At 43.8% G+C, this 22,699-nt stretch overlaps 1 protein-coding gene across 3 annotated transcripts in view; it reads right to left on the bottom strand.

The window, feature by feature from the left end:
* LOC121232759 (growth hormone receptor-like) overlaps positions 1–22,699 on the bottom strand; it is a 227,951-nt gene that overhangs the window by 168,604 nt on the left and 36,648 nt on the right. Inside the window, exon 2 of one of the 3 annotated variants that reach the window (XM_041121168.1) lies at positions 10,366–10,541. The exons of the other annotated variants lie outside the window; for them this stretch is intronic. The gene's annotated coding sequence lies outside the window, so the exon portion shown is untranslated. The remainder of the gene's footprint in view (positions 1–10,365; positions 10,542–22,699) is intronic. 3 annotated transcript variants of the gene reach the window in all.

Below are 22,699 nucleotides of genomic sequence, written 5' to 3'. Positions count from 1 at the left end.
TGTGTGGCAAGGTTTTGGTAGCAGGGGGGTTACAGGGGTGGCTTCTGTAAGAAGCTGCTGGAAGCTTCCCCTATGTCCGACAGAGCCAATACCAGTCAGCTCTAAGACGTACCCGCCGCTGGCCAAGGCCGAGCCAATCAGCGATAGTGGTAACGCCTCTGTGATAACATTTTTAAGAAGGGAAAAAAAGTTGGGACAGACGGAAAAAGGCAGCTGGAGAGTGAGAACATGTAAGAGAAACAACCCTGCAGATACCAAGGTCAGTGAAGAAGGAGGGGGAGGAGATGCTCCAGGCGCCGGAGCAGAGATTCCCCTGCGGCCTGTGGTGAAGACCATGGTGAGGCAGGCTGTCCCCCTGCAGCCCAGGGAGGTCCACGATGGAGCAGATATCCACCTGCAGCCTGTGGAGGACCCCACGCCGGAGCAGGTGGGTGCCCGAAGGAGGCTGTGGCCCCACGGGAAGCCCGCGCTGGAGCAGGCTCCTGTCAGGACCTGCAGATCTGTGGAGAGAGGAGCCCACAGAGCAGGTTTTCTGGCAGGACTTGTGACCCCGTGGGGGACCCATGCTGGAGCAGTTTGTGAAGAACTGCAGCCCGTGGGAAGGACCCATGTTGGAGAAGTTCGTGGAGGACTGTCTCCCATGGGAGGGACCCCACGCTGGAGCAGGGAAGAGTGTGATGAGTCCTCCCCCTGAGGAGGATGAAGCGGCAGAAATAACGTGTGATGAACTGACCGTAAACCCCATTCCCCGTCCCCCTGTGCCGCCGGGGGGGGTTGGTAGAGAATCCGGGAGTGAAGTTGTGCCCGGGAAGAAGGGAGGGGTGGAGGGAAGGTGTTCTGAGATTTGGTTTTATTTCTCATTACCCTACTCTGGTTGATTGGTAATAAAGTGAGTTAATTTTCCCCAAGCTGAGTCTGTTTTGCCTGTGACGGTAATTGGTGAGTGATCTCTCCCTGTCCTTATCTCGACCCACAAGCTCTTTGTTATATTTTCTCTCCCCTGTCCAGCTGAGGAGGGGGAGTGATAGAGTGGCTTTGGTGGGCACCTGGCATCCAGCCAGGGTCAACCCACCACATACTGATATATAATTTTAATGGAGGACTGAAATTTTTATTTCTAGTCAATACATAACATTTTATGCAATGCAAAATAAAATGCATTTTCATTTATTTGAATACACTTCAAAATATTTGAACTTATTATTTGAATTTATTTTAAATTACTTTTGTTTAGCTGTTTTCAACTCATTAAAATCATGCTCCACACTGAAAATTTGATATTTTTTTTTTTTTTAAATGTGTTTAACCAGTCCAGCATTTAAAAGTAGCTGGGACTATATAACTCATAAGAGATGAAACTATTAGTTTAATTCAACCCCAAATTATAAACTGGCTTGGTTTTGTGAAAACTTTGTTTTTCCAGAAAAAATACTACTTTATTTCACCCAGTGTCAGAGGCAAACTTATAATGAAAAGCTTATATACCTCATTGCACAAAAGAGACTAATTATCTTCACTCTAAATTAAATATTCAAGGATTCCTTCACTGTCATATCTCATCAAGCTATATTCAAAATTCCCTTAAAACCTGATATTTCAGAAAAATATTTTCCTACAGCTATTTTAGCAAAGGACAAAGAGGCAATTAATACATGGTAGTGTCAGATTTCAGCAGGCATACAGCTGATGTACTCTAAGCCACCTTAAAAAGGCCACAAAGGTCTTGTGAAACAGGATACCCTTTGTATAAACAATGCATGCCTTGCTAACAACTGTGCCCCTGAAGAAGAACTAAAAGACTGATAAGAAGGGAACATCCTACCCCAGGAGGCATGGAAAGTTGAATAATTGCTAATAGGCATGAAGTCAGCAAAAATCTTCCATAACTGGAGGAAAGGTAAAGGTGGCAGGGGGGGATCACCACCACCAACTCAATTCAAGACCAAAAAGACTTCCCCACTCTCCTTGAGCATGGGCTGTAGAATAAAAGAACACTGTACCTTTAATTCAAAGCAGGGAAAACTTTAGCCCAATAGAAACTGTGGTAGATAAGTGACTACCAATCATAGTTTTGGGGAAGAACTTTGGAAACTAAATATGTATAACTGAACTGTATAAATTGCTTGCCCATTTAGGTATGAGGTGTGCTAGCTTTGTGGATTACCACCTAGCCCCCATCCTTGCGCAAACATGAATTGGAATAAAATACCTCTGCTCTGTGTGTACATTGGCATTTGACACACTGGGTAAACGACCCAACTTGTGGGACAACACAGCCAAAAAACCAACCTTATTAAAAGCAAAAGTAAGGAGCACGCAGTGCAGCCACTGTATTTGTATTTGTTTTGTTCAGCACTGTAAATTATCCTGCTATTCCTGAATGCAGCTTACTGTAATGAACGGGTTAACTTTGTTCATGAAATCGCATGTGGGGGTAGGGACATTCTTCGCTTATCTAAAACCTCTGGAGGTAGGGATATTCTTCACTTAGATAAGACCATGAATATCCCTTGAGTAGACAATTGCATACCGATGATTAGCATATGTAGAGAGACGTTTACAGAGCATGAATGGGACTTGAGTCCCCTAAAGAACAGCTGAGGAAGACTTCGGCCTTCATCCCAACAACCACCAGAAGGCAAATTACGACCACCTAACACCTGATGGCACAAGATACTGAAGATACCAGCCAGCCGTCACGTATCAGGGACTAAAAAGACTGTATAAATAAAGAGGCTCTTCCCCAGTTCGGGTGCGAGCTTGTGGCGGAGCACTGTCTCCCTGGCCGCCCAGCCCTGTTTTGCTCTTTTATTGCTTGCTAATAAATTCGATCTTTTATTTAATACAAATTGGCTCCTCCAATTTGTCACGAGCGTCTATAACACTTACCAGTTCTCCAAGGCATGTATCTTCATATTTGTTTAGCATAGTTGACTGAATTGCAAACTACAGCTATGACACTGTATTAGTAATAAATTATTGTCACCTGATGCAAGAGTCTTTGCTCCTGTTTATCATAGCAGACAGTGCATACCAGGAAAATTCTGCACATACCATTGAAGAGCAGGCACTAAAATGGAGGTGGCTGAATTAAGGTCTTAGGTTTATCATAGTCAGTAGAGTCTATAGAGAAGGCAAATAATTCAGGTATGTAATGCAGATACTTAATATTACATCATATGAGTACTCTTCAGCAACTTCAAAATAGAAAAATAACAAACTTAAAATATCACCCAGACCGACAAGCCACCATTAGGTCACATTTCCCATCTGCTGCTAACAGCTAAATCCTGCCTATCCCTGCTTGACTAAGATTTGTCTTTGATTGCAACGCCCTGGCTGTAGAGCTCTCAAATTCCTTGTCCTTGGATGCATGAGCCTTTGGGTCACATGAGCTTAGGCCACCTTGCAGGTGACTGAGAGCAGATCCTAATGCCCCCCTTCGCCTGGTGCATGGGGCTCTAGCTGCCCCAAGGCTGCCTCTAGCCCCAGCCTGTTACCTGATTGATGTCAGATACAGAAAATCCTGTGGTAGATTAGAAAGTCCTGTTTTAAATTAAGTTAGTTAGCCAAGATCATTCTGATTTCTTCTATTCTTCCTGTTTAATGGTGCCTCACCTGGAGCACCCCTTCTGATCCTTTCTATTCTTCCTGACTGATGGTGCAACCCTCTTGGCAGGAAAATGAACCACTGACCCAATACAGAGCGACTTAGCGGTCAAAGTGAGGAGGGGATACCTCCCCAAACGACCATTGTAGACCACCCAAGACCCCCGCGCATGCGGAGAAGGCATCTGATGTGTCATGGTTATGTAATCCTATGCATATGCATCAGGTAGTTTGAATATGTACTAGGTAGGAGTAGTTTAATAAATTAGATGCAATTATTACTGTATAAAAGGGTCACACCTGATGAATCTGGTGTGCTTGATTTCTGGGAAGTCCACCTAGCACCCTGCACAGAATAAAGCAATATCTCTCCTGAGTGTGTGAGATTGGTCTATTGCACACTGGGTAATGAATCCGCTTTTAGGACAACAGTTTTGGCGACCCAGATGGGACTGCCATGACACCTTGCCTGGATCGACTTGCCATCCACCAGCGGGGAGATGCTGCTCTCCAGACTCCAGCACGCACCGACCTTTTGATTGGGGACTCTCAGAGTATTCTCCCCAGCCAGAGCAGGTAAGCAACACAATGGTGCAACACTTGCTAAAAGAGATGTTGCTAGTCTGAAGTATAATTGGTGTAACTGGTGTAATTGGTATATCATATGCATTTGACAGTGACAACTGGAGTATATGATATTACGGTGTTTGCATGCATAGGAAAAGCTAATCATATACATTTGACAGCGGTGACTGGAGTATATGAAATCTTGGTTGAGAACATTCTTTCTGGGGAGGAATATGGGTGCCCAGGAGTCAGCAGAAACTCCCTTGTTCCCCATTAGGTTGTATTCCAAAACATTGGGGCAAGTTTAGAGGGGATCCCCTAACAAAAAAGAAGCTGACAGAATACTGTACTCAGTGGTGGCTGAAATATAAATTGAATGATGGGGAATAGTGGCCAGAAAGGGGATCGTTGAACTATAATACAATTTTGCAATTAATGTTGTTTTGTAGAAGATTGGATAAATGGGATGAGGTGCTGTATGTTGATTTGTTTTTCTCGTTAAGGAACAATCATGAAATACGGAAAAAATGTAATTTGTTGACATCTGATTCAAATGTAATGATGATGATGGAGGATATTAAGAAGGCACCAAGGTATTGTTCTGCTTGTAGTATTGGGAAAAGGTGCCTAGAACTGGAAGATGAGGAGGAGGATATCCAGTTGTTAGTAGCACCAGAAGAAAAAAAAATGGCTATAGAAAAGGGAGGAGAATGAACAGCAGAATGCTAGAGACGGCCCTGACAGGTTTATGCCAATTCAGGAGCCTAATTGGAACATGAATTCAAGTACAGGGAGGTTAATGATTAAGCAATACCACCAGCTAATTCTGTACAGAACAAAAAATGGAATGTCTGGGATGACAATATCCCAGCTGATTGAAATTGCATATAAAGTATACAATAATAGAGAGGAGGTAGAGAAAAAAGAAAATGAAAAGGAAAGCTGCTTTTGTCAAGGCTCAGACCTCATCTGCAGGTCGAGATTTTAGGAGGGGATGAGGACGAGGATGAGGACAGAGCCGAGGGATGGGAAGAAATCTGAAATTTAGTACCCCCTTAGATAGGGACCAGTATGCTATTTGCAAAGAAAGAGGGCATTAGAAAAATGAATGCCCAAAAAGACTGTCTAATCAGATTTTAACTCCTGTAGCAAGACCTATACCGGAGGAATTAATTGGAGTCTTTTATGAAGACTCCGATTGACGGGGACCGGGGGTTGAAAAGATAGAGTCCCCAGCCAAACCCCTGGTTGAAATTAAAGTGGGGAATGATGTAGTTAAGTATTTAGTTGACACAGGAGCAACTTATTTGGTATTAAATAGTTGTAAAGGACCTCTGAGTAAATATTCTATGGCTGTTGTTGGTGCAATGGGAAAAGGAGAGGTTAGACCCTTTTTCCAACCGATTGAGTGTAAAATTGGTAACAAGATGTTTGTACATGAGTTTTTATGCATGCCAGAATGCCCGTTACCTCTAATGGGAAGAGACTTGCTGAATAAATGACGGGCACAAATAACTTTGGATGCAAACAAAATAAGAGTCCGTGTTCCGCAAAATAATGCCTGGGAAGCGCAGATATATGTGTTGCAGGAACTACTTGGGACAGCAGAAGACAAAGAAAAGGAAGTCAACTCTGTTGCAGAAATAGAAGACGCTGTAACTCCCTTCGTATGGGCAACTAAGAGACCTGGAAGAGCTGAATCTACTGAACCAGTAAAAACAGAATTGAAGACAAGCTAAGCTGGTAAGACAAAAACAGTATCCTATAAAATTGGAAGCCTGTGTTGGATTGGAACCTATCATAACCAACTTCCTCAAGTACGGACTGTTGCGAGAGTGCCAGTCAGAATATACAATCATAGAATTGTTTAGGTTGGAAAAGACCTTTAAGATCATCGAGTCCAACCATCAAACCAACACCCCCATGCCCACTAAACCATGTCCTGAAGTGCCTCATCTACACGTTTTCTGAACACCTCCAGGGATGGTGACTCCACCACTTCCCTGGGCAGCCTGTTCCAATGCCTGACAACCCTCTCAGTAAAGAAATTTTTCCTAATATCCAATCTAAATCTCCCCTGGTGCAACTTGTGGCTGTTTCCTCTCACCCTGTCACTTGTTACTAGGGAGAAGAGACCAACCCCCACCTCGCTACAACCTCCTTTCAGGTAGTTGTAGAGAGCGATAAGGTCTCCCCTCAGCCCCCTTTTCTCCAGACCCTCAGCCGCTACTCATAAGACTCGTGTTCCAGGCCCTTCACCAGCTTTGTTGCCCTTCTCTGGACACGCTCCAGCACCTCAATGTCTTTCCTGTAGTGAGGGGCCCAAAACTGAACACAGTACTCGAAGTGCGGCCTCACCAGTGTCAAGTACAGGGGAACAATCACTTCCCTGCTCCTGCTGGCCACACTATTTCTGATACAGGCCAGGATGCTATTGGCCTTCTTGGCCACCCGGGCACACTGCTGGCTCATATTCAGCCAGCTGTCGAACAACACCCCCAGGTCTTTCTCTGCTGGGCAGCTTTCCAGCCACTCTTCCCCAAGCCTGTAGCGCTGCACGGGGTTGCTGTGACCAAAGTGCAGGACCCGGCACTTGGCCTTATTGAACCTCATACAATTGGCCTCGGCCCATCAATCCAGCCTGTCCAGATCCCTCTGTAGAGCCTTCCTGCCCTCGAGCATATCAACCCTCCCTCCCAACTTGGTGTCATCTGCAAACTTGCTGAGGGTGCATTCGAACCCCTCATCCAAATCATTGATAAAGATATTAAACAGAACTGGCCCCAATACCGAGCCCTGGGGAACACCACTTGTGACCAGCTGCCAACTGGATTTAACTCCATTCACCACAACCCTCTGGGCTCGTCCATCCATCCAGTTTTTCACCCAGCGAAGAGTACACTTGTCTAAGCCATGAGACGCCAGCTTCTCAAGGAGTATGCCGTGAGAGACAGTGTCAAAGGCCTTGCTGAAGTCAAGGTAGACAACATCCACAGCCTTCCCTTCATCCACTAGGCGGGTCACCTGGTCATAGAAGGAGATCAGGTTGGCCAAGCAGGACCTGCCTTTCATGAACCCATGCTGGCTGGGCCTGATCCCCTGGTTGTCCTGCACATGCCATGTGAGCGCACTCAAGACGAACTGTTCCATAATCTTCCCTGGTACCGAGGTCAGGCTGACAGGCCTGTAGTTCCCTGGATCCTCCCTCCGACCCTACTTGTAAATGGGCGTCCCAGTAATCTGGGACCTCCCCTGTTGACCAGGACTGCTGATAAATGATGGAGAGTGGCTTGGCAAGCTCCTCTGCCAACTCCTTCAGTACTCTTGGATGGATCCCATCTGGTCCCATAGACTTGTGAGTGTCCAGACGGCATAGCAGGTCATTAACTACGTCCTTCTGGATTATGGGGGGGGTATATTCTGCTCTCTGTCCCTGTCTTCCAGCTCAGGGGGCTGAGTACCCTGAGGATAACTGGTCTCACTATTAAAGACTGAGGCAAAGAAGGCATTAAGTACCTCAGCCTTTTCCTCATCTCTGGTTGCTACGTTCCCCTCTGCATCCAATAAAGGATAGATATTCTCCTTGGGATTCTTTATACTGTTAACATATTTGTAAAAACATTTTTTGTTGTCCCTTACAATAGTGGCCAGATTGAGTTCTAGCTGAGCTTTTGCCTTTCTAATTTCCTCTCTGCATGACCTAACAAGATCCCTGTACTCTTCCTGAGTTGCCTGCCCTTTCTTCTAAAGATGGTAAACTCTCCTTTTCTTCTTGAGTCCCAGCAAAAGCTCCCTGTTCAGCCAGGCCGGTTGTCTTCCTCAGCGGTTCGTCTTGCGGCACATGGGAATAGCCTGGTCCTGAGCCTTTAAGACTTCCTTCTTGAAGAATGTCCAGCCTTCCTGTACCCCTTTGCCCTTCAGGACCATCTCCCAAGGGACTCTCTCAACCAGTGTCCTGAACAGGCCAAGGTTAGCCCTCCGGAAGTCCATAGTGGTGGTTTTGCTGAGTCCCTTCCTTACCTCACCAAGAATCGAGGATTCTATCATTTCATGGTTGCTAAGCCCAAGACAGCCTCCGACCACCACACCTCCCACCAGTCCTTCCCTGTTTGTAAACAGTAGGTCTAGCGAGGCTCCTCCCCTGGTAGGCTCACCCACCAGCTGTGTCAGGAAGTTATCTTCCACACACTCCAGGAACCTCCTAGACTGCTTACTCTCTGCTGTGTTGTATTTCCAGCAGATGTCTGGAAGGTTAAAGACCCCCACGAGAACAAAGGCACACGATTGTGAGACTACTGCCAGCCGCTTGTACAATGTTTCATCTGCCTCTTCAACCTGGTTGGGTGGTCTTTAACAGACTCCCAGCACAATATCTGCCTTGTTGGCCTTCCCTCTCATCCTCACCCATAAGCACTCCACCTTATCATCACAATCATGGAGCTCTGTACAATCAAAACACTCCCTATCATAGAGAGCCACCCCACCACCTCTCCTTCCTTGCCTATCCCTTCTGAAGAGCTTATAGCCATCCATTGCAGCACTCCAGTCATGGGAGTCATCCCACCATGTTTCTGTGATGGCGACTAAGTCATAGCTATCCTGCTGCACGATGGCTTCCAGCTCCTCCTGTTTATTGCCCATGCTGCGTGCATAGGTGCACTTGAGCTGGGCTACCGATTCCACCCCTAACATTGAATCCACCCCTAACATCGGCATGCTGCCCCCAGGCTCACCTCTGGTGAGCCTAGTTTTAACCCCTTCCCCTTCCCCCTTCGAACCTAGTTTAAAGCCCTCTCTGTGAGCCCTGCCAACTCATGAGCGAGGATTCTTTCCCCCCCTTTAAGATAGCTGGATACCATCTGTCGCCAGCAAGCCCAGTGCCGTGTAAACCTCCCCATGATCAAAAAAATCCAATATTCTACCAATGGCACCAGCCTCTGAGCCACGTGTTAATCAGGTGTGTTTTTCTGTTACTTTCAGTATATTTCCCTGCCACTGAAGGGATTGAGGAAAACACTACCTGTGCTCCCGATCCTTCCACTAATCGCCCCAGTGCCCTGAAGTCCCTTTTGATTGCTTTTGGATTTCTCTCTGCAATCTCATCACTGCCAACCTGCACAACCAATAGCAGGTAATAATCAGAGGGCCACACCAGACCAGGGAACTTCCTAGTAATGTCTTTTACCCAGGCCCCAGGGAGGCAGCAGACTTCCCTGTGGGATGGGTCAGGTCTGCATATTGGGTCCTCTGTCCCCCTCAGAAGGGAATCGCCTACGACAATTACCCTCCTTTTCCTTTTTTCAGAGGCTGTGAAAATGCATGGGGCTGACTGACTCAACCTAGGCAGCCCCCTGGATAGACCTTCATCTACATTCTGATCTTCATTGGCCTGGTCCTCAAGTTCCAGAGCCCCATACCTGTTGTGTAAGGGCAACTGGGAAGGTGAGGGAGACCGGGAGAGGATTTGCCTGCCTCCCCAAGCAGGGACCTGTATCCATTCCCCTCCATCTCTTGGGTCCCCTCCTGCCTGGTGGCAAGAGAGCAGGGGAACCTCAGCTTCTTGCGGATCCTCCATCTGCTGCCTCTGCCTCAGGGATGGTAGGGTGTGGGTCCACCAATCTATCTCCCTCTCACACTCCCTGATACTCGTCAACCTTTCCACTTCCTCCTTCAGCTCTGCCACCAGGCTGTAGCAGATCATCCACCTGGTCACACCGCGCACAGGAGTTGTCCCTGCTGCCCTCCGGTACCAGTGACAGGCTCAGGCACTCCCTGCAGCCGGAGACCTGGACAGCTGCATGTTTGTTTGGGAGCTCCATCTGGGATGCCACATTTTTCCTAGCAATAGCTTTCACCCGAGTGGCAACCATAGCTGAGTCTCCTTCTGAGGCCGATGCCTACCGGTTGAGTAGCCTTCTCAAGCTGGGAAGGGGACTGTGCCCTTCCTGTACAAACTGCCGCGCCAACTGCCCCTCTACGCCCTTTCTGACACACCACGCCCTGTTTGCCCGTCAGCGCTCCTCAGGGCTGTTTGAATCTCCCACGGTTGCCCCTGGTAATGCCCACACTGCATCAGCCTCTCTCACAAGAGCTGCTGGCTCTGGACAGGTGTGTCTGCTCTTCCTCGGGGTTCCCGGCTCTGGGAACCTCCTTGTCCACCTCAATCTAGCACTTAGCCGCCAAACTTACCATTGCCGCTGCTAGTCTCGTTGCCGACTGACTGCTGCTGACGGTTATGCGGCGTTTAAATCTCCCGCGGTTGCCCCTGGTAACGCCCACTCTGCATCAGCCTCTCTCCCTGAGAGAGCTGCTGGCTCTGGATGGGTCTCAGCTCTTCCTTGGGGTATATAACACTCCAATTCTACCTGTCAAAAAGCCACATTCACAGGAATACAGATTAGTACAAGATCTAAGAGATATCAACCAAATAGTAGTGGATGTCCATCCAGTGGTACCTAATAACGACTATTATTGATTCTAGTCTTTATTCTACAGTACTGGACTTGAAGGATACTTTCTTCTGCATCCCTGTAGAAGAACAAAGTCAGAAACTGTTTGCTTTTGAATGGGAAAGTCCCTCGACAGGATGAAAGATGCAGTCATGCTAGACAGTGCTTCCTCAAGGATTCAAGAATAGCCCCATGATTTTTAGCAACATACTTGCGAAAGAACTGGAGCAGTGGCAAGGTAAGGAAGCTAATTGTGTGGATTGTCGGGCTCATAGTTCACAAACGAGTTTCACCATATGTAGTGCACACAGGCGACTCATGGGGGGGTTACAAAAGCGACCCAGCCTTGGGTTGCCTTGAGGCCCTGTCTCTCTGCAGAGATGACTCACGGGGAGCTGTGTAGACAGCTTAGCCCTGGGTTGTCTGATAAGCCCTAAAGTAAACAGGGCAGTGGCTGCACCATTCAAAGAACCAAAACCTGAACTGAGCCTTGAAATCCCTTAGCAAATAGTATGCCCTGAGTCTCAATCCAACCACTATTCAGTTGCTGAGGAAGCAAGGTAAAAAAACCCCAAAACCTGGAGGGTTTCAGCTTCAGTTTCAAATGACAACCTTGTGTATTCAAACAATCACAGACCAACAAAGGAAAGATAAGGGGAAACTCCACTCAGATGTGCGGAGGCACAGGACAGCACACACAGACCAATGTGATCAGGTGAAGTCCACTTTACTAGAGCATCAGACATCATTTTATACATTAGTTACATCTGTACATGCGTTTAGCTATTTTACTATTGGTTGCACACATTATTCACGCACTGTCCACGCATCTAGTTACACTTAATGATTGGTTATATCAACACTGTACACGCGCATAAACATAAAACATAATTGGTTATACTAACTAAAACATACAAGACTTGTCTCAGTCTAATTGGTCAAGATAAACTGCCGAAGTGAGGTTGTTTGTGCCAAGTTCTCTTTATCGTGGAATGCGCACCTGTGTTTTTCTAATTGGTATCTTTCTTATTTTTGTCTTCTGTTTATTCTGTTCAAGGCCTTCTAAAGGCGTCTGGAATGCTCTTGTGATCATTAGCTAAAAATGTTCCACAACACAGATGTACATAATCCATTTAGGCCTATATCATAATCCACTCAGACATAGTCATACACACCATTCCACAAGTCAGGGGATAAAAACTCTAAGATTCAGGTTAGAAATGGGGGGGGTCACTTCTCCAACTATACAGTTGGCTTGTGAAGGAAACCCTCCCCCCCTTGATCGGGACGCCGGTCGAGGTAACTTCCCTGGGATTGAGAGCCCTTACCTGGAGGGGTAAGTGAATATTGTTTATGCTTTAAGTTTGTAAATGCGTTTGTGGTTGTCTGTGAATCGCTTGTGGTTGTAATAATGTACTACTCTTGCCTTAAAAAATTGCAATAGTGCATTCCTCCATTGTATCTGTAAAACCTGCAATAGTGGCATGTTAAGTCTGTAAGTGAAGTTCAAATAAATCATTTGCTTGAACCTTGCAGTTAAGTCTGCAAGTGAAGTTCAAGTTGTTTGCTTGAACCTTGCAGTTAAGTCCTTTTCCATCACACTAATGTTACCTTGTTACAGTACGTAGATGACATACTGCTGGGGGCAGACATGGCTGCTGGAAGAAGAGAGAGAGGCAACGTCGCTGCCAGTGAACACTTCTGCTCAGAAGGCCGAACTAATTGCATTAACCCGAGCTTTAGAGATTTCAAAAGGAAAGCAAGCCAACATTTATACTGACTCAAAGTATGCCTTTGGAATAATACATGCACATGGTGCAATTTCGAACGAGAGGATTATTATCATCACAAGGAAATCCTATAAAATATAGCAAAGAAATTTTGAGATTATTCGAAGCAGTCAATAAACCAAAGGAAGTGACAGTAATACATTGCAGAGCACACCAATCTGGACAGACTGATATAATCAAAGGAAATCGAAAGGCCGATGAGACTGCAAAAAAAGCTGCTTCACTTACAAAAATTGCAACCTTAGTTCCTGAAAGAGCTTTTAATGTTAATGTCCCTGAATATACAGAGAAAGAAGATAAATTGGCTGAATTTCTAAAATGTATTAAGACTCCTGAAAGATGATGGAAAACTTCAGATGGACAATGTATAGTTACCCCTCAAATAATGAGGGAACTTATGAAAAGAACACATGGTACCACTCATATGGGAGCTGAGGCCCCTGGTAGAAATGGTGAGAACATATGCAATAGGCATTAACATGCTAAAAATTGCTAAAGGTATTACACAAGGTTGTGAAATCTGTTTGAAGAATAATCCCAAAATTCAAAAAAGACCTTTACCAGGAGAGGTAAGAAGAGGTTTTATACTTGGGAATTACTGGCAAATTGATTTCTCTGAATTACCAAAGTGTAAAGGATATAAATATTTATTGGTAATTGTTGATACCTTTTCAGGTTGGCCAGAAGCTTTCCCATGTCGCACCAACAAAGCCAGGGAGGTACTAAAAGTGCTTTTGAAAGAAATAATACCTAGGTTTGGAGTTCCCAAAGGACTTTCTTCAGATAGGGGGCCCCATTTTGTAGCAGAAATCATACAGGAAATTTCTAAATTCTTACAGATAAAATGGGATCTACGCACTCCATGGAGACCACAGTCTAGTGGGAAAGTAGAAAGAATGAATCAAACAATTAAACAACAAATTAGGAAATTACGTCAGGAAACTCAGATGAAATGGATTGAAGTCTTGCCTCTGGCATTACTTAGAATCAGAATAACAGCAAGGACAAAAGAGAAGATTAGTCCATTTGAAATATTATATGGAAGGCCTTATGTTACAAATTTGACAGGAAAAGATAGTCAGATGCACCTGAAAGGAGAACAGATCTTGGGGGATTAATATCTTTGGGCAAAGTCATTAATTCTCTCCATAGATACATCCTGGTTAAAGCTCCTGTGCCTTTGGATTCACCAGTACACCCCTTCAAGCCGGGAGACTCGGTATATCTGCAGACATGGAAAGACGAACCACTTGTGGAGAAGTGGAGAAGACCCTATCAAATGCTACTGACTACAAACACTGCAATGAAGCTCCAGGGAGTTGAATCCTGGATTCACTATACTAGGATAAATGAGATACCATCCCCCTTGTGGACTTCCACGCCAGAACGACCTTTAAAATTGAAACTAAAGAAAACCCAATATTAAGTTACAGTATAGTATTCTTGATGAAACAATAATGAAGTTGCTAGTTGTAAAAAATATTTTGATAATTTGGGAAAAGAGTAATAATCCATTATATAGACCAGGAATTTACAAAGGCATGGTGTGAGACTTAAGATGGGTATTAAATACCATCATAAGTCTCAAAGGGGGAAAAATTGATGTCAGATACGGAAAATCCTGTGGTAGATTAGAAAGTCCTGTTTTAAATTAAGTTAGTTAGCCAAGATCATTCTGATTTCTTCTATTCTTCCTGTTTAATGGTGCCTCACCTGGAGCACCCCTTCTGATCCTTTCTATTCTTCCTGACTGATGGTGCAACCCTCTTGGCAGGAAAATGAACCACTGACCCAATACAGAGCGACTTAGCGGTCAAAGTGAGGAGGAGATACCTCCCCAAACGACCACCAAAGACCACCCGAGACCCCTGCACATGCGGAGAAGGCATCTGATGTATCATGGTTACGTAATCCTATGCATATGCATCAGACAGTTTGAATATGTATTACATAGTACTTCAATAAATTAGATGCAATTATATACTTTATAAAAGGGACACACCTGATGAATCTGGTGTGCTTGATTTGTGGAAAGTCCACCAAGCACCCTGCACAGAATAAAGCAATATCTCTCCTGAGTGTGTGATGAATCCACTTTTAGGACAACATGATCAGAAAGGAACTCCCGAAACACACAAAGTATGTTTAGAGAGGAGACATTGCTTTATTCTGCGCAGGGTGCAAAGTGGAAGATTTCCACAAATCGAGCACTCCTACTGAGGTTTTCAGTCCATACTTATACACTACAGTTAAAACACCACGCCTATCTAATACATATGTTCCGCCTAACTATTGCATATTCATTATGCTGAGCAAGCATGACATGTTGTTCTCTTGAGCAATCATCCCAGAGTGTTCTACGCCTGCGCAGGGGTCTCCGGTGGTCATTTGGGGAAGAATACCCCACTCCTTTTGTCTTTTCATGGTCATGAGTCATCTGAGGACACCAGGGTCTTTGTTTCTCTTGCCAACCCCTCGTTTCTCAATGCCCAAGGAGGATGTATGTCCTTAATTAGCAAGTCTGTGACTCCGAAATGTCCGTTATCTGGTGCCTTGACTATTATCCAAACACTCCTTAAGCATCCTCTATTGTAAGCAGAATCTTAAACTAGATAAGCTTTACCTTGAGTACACATAATCTAAACAGTCCTTGAATAGGAAGCATATCACACTTCTCATGTCTTAGGTGGTTTTTCTTTAAGCTATCACTGCCTTCTTATTTGTTAATCAGTCTTTTGAAGGCTTGAGGCAACAAGCTCTGCAACAAGGGCTGGCAGCGTCTGGTATGTGGGGCTGTTAAAAAGCAGCTTTGTGCCTGAACAAAACCAACCTGGCTGTGGGCTGCTGCCAAAAGGAGCTGACTAGCCCTTCCTGATGATAAGGCAGCCCACTGCCTTGGGCTCCCAACTTCTCCTGCTATTGGGCAGTTGTGGGACAAGTTGTATCAGCTTAATGATTTGGATGAAAGTAGTCTTTGTTGCTGTTGCCTTTTTACTCAGTTATAGATTAATTCGTTGATCCAAATGTAAATTGCTTCACCTGATATTTGCACGATGATTTGCGCTGACACCGGCAAAGAGTGGGAACTAGGAACCCACGTGGGAGAGAGGATGCAACCCCCTTTCTCAGAGCAGGAAGACTTGGCTCAGCTTGATCCAAGCATGAAACTGCTCCCAACCAGGGAAGCCGCTCAGGCACTCTATAGGACAGCATAGATTACAGCCCCTGTGGCAGAGAAAAGAGAGTCTCCCGAATGAATGAATCTTACATAAAATATAATTGTGTTTAATTTCCGGCCACAGCCTTCAGATGTATTTCACATTTGAATCTATCCTAAGCAGACTGTGTATTGACATACTCCACAAAGCTGTGTCACTCTTAAGCGTGGTGACTCTGAAGATTTAACTTCAGATTCAGGAACTGCAGCTCTTTTGAGAAATAATAGGCTGCTTATACTCCAGCAAATTGTCAGGGTAGTCAAGTTGTCAATTGACAGTCAAGAGAGAATATAATCCCATGAAGCAAAAGGAATGCCAGCTGATAAACTCTGTTTTTCACTGATGCAGTTTCTATTTACCACCGGCTTCAGGAGAGTTATTGTAGCTCACTGGTAGCATATTTCAAGGGTCAGAACTATAAATCTGCTTCTGTGTACATGTGCATTTATGAATTTGTGTGTATAAAATCTGGTATGCAAACACTACATTTTACTTTGATAAAACATGCTACAGTATATAGAATACCCGCAGGGAAAAATCACACACACAAATGCTCTGAAAATAACCAAATATGCTTGATGACTAATTTCCACCTTAATGAGTGTAACAGTCTCATTCCTTCAGGACAAAGTGGTTACTGATAATAAGAGACGGAAGCAAGTTACTCCTTCGGGAAGGAACAAGTTAATATGTCCACACATATATTTCTCACAATAGTTTTCCACCTCACAGAACTCAGAATATTTTATTTTAGCCTAGTTATGGAGGCATTTCAGCTGTATGTTTAAAAAAAAAAAATCAAATATATTTTCCTGTCTACAAAACACCCAAGAACATGCCAGAAAGTAATTAGGAATGACAAGCATATAATGACACATGAGCTGCAAGTATTCAGTTTTTAGTCTGGAAAATAAAACACTTAACAACAGATATGGAATGCTTTTGCTCCAGCTCTTTTATGCATAGCTGGCATGACTAATTTGAAAAATAAGAGAACACGTGCCAATCTGCTTTTTAGGCAGAGTTCAGACAACAGAGAATTTCAGAGGAAAGAAGATCAGACTAACCACACCAGGTGCCTACATTAACTTTGCAGAGAAAGAACCAGCATATCAGAGGGCCCACAGGTAATTCTATACAAAGAGTCTGATTTGCACTTGGGGCCTGCCAGATTCACATTTTTGCTAGAGAGAGCTTTTAGCCATTTTGAGATTGATGAAGAAGTGCTTGTTTCCTGCAGATAGGTCATGTGGCAGAGACCTGAGTTAGAATTTAAGATTATCTAAGAGGGTACCTACGGGCGTCATTTGGTTAAGTTTTTCTGGATTTATGAAAAAAACTTTTTAATAAATTTGACACCAAAATCTGAATTTTCTGAAAGTATGCTGAATTTTGAGCAAATGCCTAGATTTCTAGTACAGCATGGAAAACTTCAAAATAAGCAGATTTGTTAGTGAGCAACAGGACACACCTATTGACAACTTGACTAGAAACTCTCCCTTAAATCTTACCAGAAGCAGAGTTCCTCAGGCTCAGCTTGCTGATGAACAATGCAGGAAACTTTTATGATGGAAAAAAAAAAAAAAAAGTTCTTTTATTCATACAACTTGGCAGCAATAGGTTATCCAATACATATCTGTCCCAAACAATGCTGGCAGTGTGTCGTGGTTTAACCCCAGCCAGCAACTAAGCACCACGCAGCCACTCACTCACTCCCCCCCCACCCAGTGGGATGGGGGAGAAAATCGGGAAAAAGAAGCAAAAACCCACGGGTTGAGTTAAGAACAGTTTAATAGAACAGAAAAGAAGAAACCAATAATGATAATGATAACACTAATAAAATGACAACAGCAATGATGAAAGGATTGGAATGTACAAATGATGCACAGTGCAATTGCTCACCACCCGCCGACCGGCACCCAGGTAGTCACGGAGCGGCGATTCCCCACCCCCACCTCCCAGTTCCTATACTAGATGGGACGTCACATGGTATGGAATACCCTGTTGGCCACTTTGGGTCAGCTGCCCTGGCTCTGTCCTGTGCCAACTTCTTGTACCCCTCCAGCTTTCTCGCTGGCTGGGCATGAGAAGCTGAAAAATCCTTGACATTAGTCTAAACACTACTTAGCAACAACTGAAAACATCAGTGTTATCAACATTCTTCACATACTGAACTCAAAACATAGCACTGTACCAGCTACTAGGAAGACAGTTAACTCTATCCCAGCTGAAATTAGGACACAGTGTATTTCAATTGCTTAGCAAAGTAGCTGTGAAGGATATTGTTGTCCTGTGCCTCACAAGACAGCTTGCTGCCAACTGGGTCATACAATAATCAACAAACCAGACTCCAGAAAGGATGCTAGATTCCTCCCAGCAGCAGCTACCATTGAAGCAATTTAATATATTTAGGCAGTATAGCACTGGATTTTCACTTCTTTATTAACGAACTGCTCAGGGGGTCTGATTAGTAGTAAGATAACTTTAATGGCCTGACTTCATACTCTGCCACTGATACCGAAAAGCCGGTCGAAGAAACTCTCTAAGACTCAATTTTGGAGTTTTAGAAAGCAGGCATTCTTTATTGCAGCGCTGGATGCATGGGGGATAGTTCCACCTAGCGTGCATACCACAGCTTTAGCACTAACAGGTTATATAGAATAACTAATTGCATATTAATCAGGTTAGTATACATATACATAAAAATGATTGCAACTGATTATCTTAGTACTGCCTACATCCGATCATGCGCAATGAAGGATCCATTTGAGTCGAAGGGCTGCTTTTACGACCACCGACCCATTTGAAGTTCTTGTTGGCTGTCCTTGAAGTCTTTGTTCTTGTCCTTGTTCTTTGATCTTGAAGCTTAACGCAGCTTCAATCCCATGTGGTCAGTTTCAACATTGCTCTCCTCTAGCGTACAGGAACATCTAGTCACAAGAGCAAAGAACCGCAAAACTTATGAGGAACTACCTCTACTAGTTAATTGCTTGGCTATACTTTTGTCTATTGTTTCAATCATAGTGTTAGTATAAGATTTCTAATAATTATTTACCAAATCTCACTTTTACAGTCACCTAGCAGCAAACCAGTTTCCACGGCTGGTACAAAATATTAAACCCATCAAAATATTTAGACATACCATACAGAAAGTATGGAAATATGCTATCACCATGAATCTTTAATTCATGTAAACCTTTCAGCTCATGCTACTGCCAAAGAGAACGGCTTGAAGAAAAGGAATAGTCTGGTTTTAGATTCCCTGGAATCTTGGGTTGGATATGTTATCCTTGAAATAGAAGCAGCACCTGGCTTCTTATTAATTCCAAGACTGCATAAAAACTAAGAGCACAACACATTCAAAACAACACCCAAACACTCACCAAGTATTCCCCTGTTCTAAAGAAAAAAACCAAAAACCACCACAAAAAAACACCCACATAAACAACACCACCTGAAAAAAAAAAACAACAAACCAAAACCCAAAAAAACAAAAATAACAGAACAGCTGTAATGGTTCTGCTATGGTTTGGAAACCAGTGCCATGAGCACAGCGCTCTTAACATCTTCTGAATGCTCACATCTGGCTGAGGTCTTTTTGAGCTCACTGCAGAGCCTCCTATGCAGTCACATCTGGGAATATGGCCCTGTTCCTAGCCATAAGCTGCATATCTCTTCCAGGAGCAACTGCTTGAGAAATGCAGACCAAATCTTTCACTCCAATCTTACAATCCATGCTACAATCCCTTTTACACAGCTACATTGAACTCCCAAATAAAAGATGCTGTATGCATTCCCAGAGTTAACAGGATAGATGAGAAACACTTTCCTCATAAATATCATTTCTACCTGCTTGCTTGTCATTCAAACCATAGGATAGTCCACAGAGTATTAATAAACCCCTACAACAACTGGACTGATAATTGACTTTGAGTAATTTCAGAAAACTAATTTCCGCAGTGGTGGCTGCTGTTCTCTCTCATTCAGCATCAGCATCTGGCAACAAGTGATTCCACTGAGTAATCTTGGCAAAACTTGGAGAGATTGTTTTGAATTTCCTTTACAACTTCTCAATGCCTGACTGTATTAATAACTGACGATGAAACAACACTATTGTGGGTCTTCCTAATCCCATGATAATTATTTCTAATGGCCCACATGGCATATCTTTAAGTTTTCAACATTTTCTTAAATTTATTACAATTAAAAGACTGTTCTACACAGTGACTTGCTGGTAATAAAGGGAAGAGCAGACAACATTTAACATCCATGGATAGGTCTTTGAGCCAAACAATGGCCAGAAATACTAACACTACATAAAATACATCCAAAATTTATAATGCTATCTGCAGAAAGTTCCCTATCTGTAGTCCAGTAAGGTCCCGTGTCACTCTTCAGAAAGGAGTTACCAGGATGGTTTTGAAAGCATCATCCCTCACCCACCGGATACACATGGGTCTATGAAGAAAAAGTCGAGAGAATATGAGCCGTTCTGTTTGGTTTTGCTGTTTTGAATGACAAAACAACATAATAAATGGCATTAGTCCTTTTCCGTACTGAAGTCCTCTGCTAAGACAAAGACAAAGGAATGAATGGTAAGAACAATATGGGTCAAAAGACAAGGCCCAAAGCCAGAGCTGCCAAGAAGCAACTATTTATTATGTAGAACATCCAAAAAGGTCCGTGCTGTTCACTTACATACCCTCCATCCTTGATCTACTGTGTTAGAATTACTGTCTATTCTTCACTTAGTCCCTTAATGCATCCCAGAAAGCTTATGCAAGGTAAAGAATCAATGCTAGCCTGTTCACTGTGCTTTTGGTGCTTTTCTTGTCACTTTTCAAATGTCTGAGTTCCTCCATTATTGTTTGTGTGATTATAGCACCTACAAATCATTGCCAGCCACCTGCACTACGAACTGCACAAACAGAACAAAATGCAGATTGACATTCATCTTACCCCAGAAGATGCCTTATTTCTGTCCAGTAATTGCCATACCGAATACGGTTGCTTGTTCAGGCTTCCTTCTATTCTCTATTAGCAAGTTTCCACCTCCCCCAGCTTCTGCAGCTCTACTCTCTTAAGGTCACTTAACACATGGGCTTTATCATCAGCTGCTTTTCCTGTACTGGTGTCCCATCCCACTCGGTGGGCTCGGGGGAGGTGATCTTTTAGATAGTCCGTTGCCGCACACAGGAGTCACGACAATGACTCAGGAGGGACAGGGAAAATTTCAACACCCCGTTTCATTTGGCGAATCCCAGGACAGGATTCACAACAATGGCTCCTAAATGCTCAGAATATGTTTTATTTAACGTTGACTTATAACACAAGTGTGGCTAAATTTGGCGTAGCAGATATTTCGAATAAAAAACTTGACACCTAACAGCCATAGCAAAATATTCCTAACAACAAGGTAGGAGGAAGAGATAAGAGAGAGAGACAAGAAAGAGAAAAAAGGAGAGGTAAGTATCACCACCCTTGGATTCAAAAAAGAAAGAGTCTCGCTAGTAGCTGTCTGGATTCCTCAGGCTGTGGGCATGCGCCTGGGGGTTGGTCTCCCCCCATTTTATACCCTCCTCAGAGTGACATGTGGAAACAGACTCCACAATCAGTGAGATTGTAAAGTAGGTATGTTTATTCAGCGCTGGGCAGCACGGGGGGCGGGGGGGGGGGGTAGTCCCACCAAAGTCGTGCGCGCCTGACTCGGCAGTTCGCTTCAAATTTATACAGTCAAGTATTACATATACATGGCGTTTTGCAATACGCCTATACATAGGCACAATCTATCCCCGCTTCATATTAAAATTAGTTCCAAAAGTCACAAGGCCAGTCTTGGCTGGTTTTTGGGGCCGACTGCTGCTTCTTATCAGGGACTATCTCCTGCCCCAGCCAGCCTCAACAATGCAAACATTAAGCACCACTTCTCATCCTGTTGGGCCAACAATGCAAACATTAAGCATCACTTCTCATCCTCTTGGGCCATGTCTACCTCTATTGAAATTTCTTTAACTTCACTATAAGCTAGATAATTATTAAACAGTTCTTATCTACATCCATATATCTACTATATCTACTAAGGTTCCTTTGGCTCCCCGTTTCAGTCCCCCCTTTTCTAGAAAATAGTTAATTCTTTTACTATATCCAACTCTAGTACTTCTAATGCATTGTTTTCCTATCTAGCATTCTTTCAAAATATTTATTGGACTCGAGTCTTTGTCGCAACTGATTCTTTTTCCATTCGCTGTAGGAATCTCCTGTGCTTTGGAAACACCATAAGCTGCATCGAATTGTTGTACAAAGGACTATGAGCAGAAAAATGATTACTATTGCTGTCACAAACAGTTGTTTTGGCCATGTTAAATTTGGCAACCAGGAAGTTAGTTTTTCCCATATCTCAGAAAATCTCCATGATGTGTCATCCATAGTGATAAGATGTAACTCCTTAGAAATTTCCCAAATCTTTTCAATATTTGTCTCTACTTGCTGTCTTTCATTTAAAAGCTTTGATTTATAAGTACACACCCCCCCCCCTTCCTTTGCAGTTAACATATCTAATGCAAGGCGATTTTGTATCGTTATCTTTGCCAAGGAATCAATTTTGGCTTGTAATTTTCCTAGAGCGTCAGCAGTAGTACTGGTTAAAGTCTCGACCACCGCTGATACATTGACTATTGCTTTTTCCAATTCAGATACTCCAAGAATTGGGAAAAGCCATCGTACCACACTGTGGATTGTGGTGCCTCGTTCTATAAGAGGGTTAGAGGTTCTTTTAGTCCTCGTGTGGTGCCATGGGGATCGGAATATTCCCTGTAATTTTCCTAAGATAGGGAGTGTTTGTGGGATTATTATTCCGTCTGTGCATTCTCCCCACCAATCGATAGGTAAACTCTTATGTGCCTCCCCGTTTGCACAAAGGTACCAACGTCCGTCAGGGAGATTACAATTGGACGGCTCCCGAGGAGGAGGAAGATAACTCCCTGTTAGATTTCCCCATCCTGTATTAGCTATCCCTGTAGAGTGTGATTCATTACATCGAAAGCAAGTTCCATTCAGTGTCCCAAGA

Source organism: Aquila chrysaetos, chromosome W, assembly GCF_900496995.4.
Source record: "Aquila chrysaetos chrysaetos chromosome W, bAquChr1.4, whole genome shotgun sequence".
NCBI classification, from domain to species: domain Eukaryota; kingdom Metazoa; phylum Chordata; class Aves; order Accipitriformes; family Accipitridae; genus Aquila; species Aquila chrysaetos.
The sequence above is the reverse complement of the archived record's forward strand: the minus strand, read 5'-3'. Positions and strand labels throughout refer to the sequence as shown.